We start from the raw sequence: 2,408 nt of genomic DNA, 5'->3' as shown, positions 1-2,408 counted from the left end.
AAGATAAATTGTATAATCAATACTCTCGCAGCTATCACCTCTCTTGAGATTGAGAAAATGCAAACAAGTTTCTAATATTTAAATAATATAATTTTACACTTGTTAAAGAAATATTATGTATGTATACTCATTATAAATAATGAATTAAATTATTATATGTTTCAGTTAATTTAATATTTTCATTAAAATCTGATAACATATATAATTGTAATCTCCAACAGCATGTTCACGCGATGTGTTGATATTTTCGGTGAAATACATGAATTTTATGAGTATATTTGAGTTTTACTGGGGTATTAGCGAAAATTGTATTTTTATTTATATGCATGTTACATCGCTTCATTTTCCTTCGCCATTAGCATCACCATTATTTTTTTTTTTAAATTGCACCTGTAACTCAAAAAAATATTTAACAAATTTTCAATTTTGTTATTTTTTGAAAAATTCACTGTAATTTAATTAATGAAATAGATTAATATTTAAATAATTTTTTTTCTCAACTCTATAAATAATTATCTATTATTGATTGTATCATCGGGATCATCTGCATCTTCGTTATTATCATCTATTGGATTTATTGTTAATGCATTTTTAATGATCCTTTCACTTGCCTTATATAAGTTTTTAGAATCCATTAAGGCAATATGTTTATCCGATAATTCTATATTTATAGCTTTACGTTTCTTAGCTTTTAGAGCACTTTTAAAAACGCAAGCAGAGTTTACAGAATCTGCTGATAATCTGTTACGTTTTCTGGTTTTTAAACCACTTAATACAGAAAAAGTTCTTTCTGGATCAGCGTTTGAATGTGGAAGACATCTTACTTTTGATAATAGTTTTGACAAATTAGGCCAATTTTTGTTTCCATTAACATCAAATTTTAAAATGTTTTTCCACATGTCATCAAAATTTAATTGTGACAAGTTAACTTTTTCCTCATCTGTTATTTTATTATACAATGAAACCCATTCTTCCTTTAATTTTGTCTCATCATAATCACCTAATGATTTTGCAATTAAAGAAATATCGTCAAACGATTTTTCTCTATCGCACTGTTGTAAAGCTATATCCGCTTTTAATACTCTTAATTTTTTTAAAAATTCATCATTGAATGGTAATCTTTTTTTAATTTCTTTTGCAGCTGTTAAATAAAATTGTAAACAGTGCTTCCTTACATCAATTACAATGTCTTTTCGTCCCTCTTTTTCTAATTCTGTGAGATATTTTTCACAATCTGGTCCTAAATATATTTCTTCGATATTCTTTATATTATGTTCATCAGACAATCTTATGTTGTCTGTAAGATAATTTATTAGTGGTGTTTTCAAATAATTAATACATAAATCTTTTAATAGTTGAACAGATTTATCGTATATTAAATGCACCCTTGTTTCACGAGTTTGAAAATATGCACTAAATGAATTGAAATAATTTAGTACGAATTTTAGAAACAAAAAATAATCTTTAGTATCCACATTCTCTACTGTGGATAATAAATCTTGGGCAGTTTTACTATTTTCAAAAACAACCATTTTTCGTAAAAAATTTACGATGGAATTCCAAGAAGTTAATATCCTTTCAATACATTGATATCGGCAAAGCCAACGTGTATCACACAACTTCAAAATTTTTTTATTTTTTTCTTGAAAAGCTGTAGAAAATTCTTCGTAAATGGCAGACCGTTTTGGACTGCTGTTTACATAATTTGAAATTCTTTTCATAAAATCTTCGCAGAAATCTGGAATTTTGCTACATGCAGCATTTGCCGCTAATGCCAAAGAGTGACAAATGCATGGAAAGGTTTTTAGATTTTTACATCTTGCTTCCAATTTTGTTTTAAAACTGGAATGTTTACCTATCATGACTGAAGCATTGTCACAAGCTAATCCAATTATATTTGAAAAAGAAATTCCCATTCGAAGCATTTCCTTTTCGAAATAATCAAATAGTTTCTCTGCACAACAATCTTTTGCATCGATATCTATCAATTTTAATAATGTACATTGTAATGGATTCTTCTACCACGATGGGCTGATCGTGATAGCTATCTTCCTATTACCTTCGGCCGTCCTTACATTCGGTACTTTCAGGGCGCCAGTTGGTCGTGTGGGTGACCAACAACCCATCGTTAACATAGGGGTCTTACCCCGCCATTCCAATCGTATGCATTTCCCAATGGGCTGATTGGTAGTGCATAGAGGACGGTACGGAAGCCTGGTTTGCTCAGTGTGCTAGGTCGTGGAGAGAGGGGAGGGTTCCTTACAGGTAGCCCGAGCCTCGCGACAATAGACACACTCTCCCACCCACCCACTCATACATATGAGGGGAGGTGAGGAGACGAGAACATTATCGTGATCTTTTCCCATAAGGGACTGTCAGGGTGGTGCATCCCCGCAATGCCCAAGTCC

The sequence above is a fragment of the Prorops nasuta genome, unplaced genomic scaffold (assembly GCF_024137725.1).
Source record: "Prorops nasuta isolate Cenicafe-Biocafe unplaced genomic scaffold, Cenicafe_Pnas_1.2 PNAS00022, whole genome shotgun sequence".
In the NCBI taxonomy this organism is placed as follows: Eukaryota; Metazoa; Arthropoda; class Insecta; order Hymenoptera; family Bethylidae; genus Prorops; species Prorops nasuta.
Note: the sequence above shows the minus strand (reverse complement) of the source record.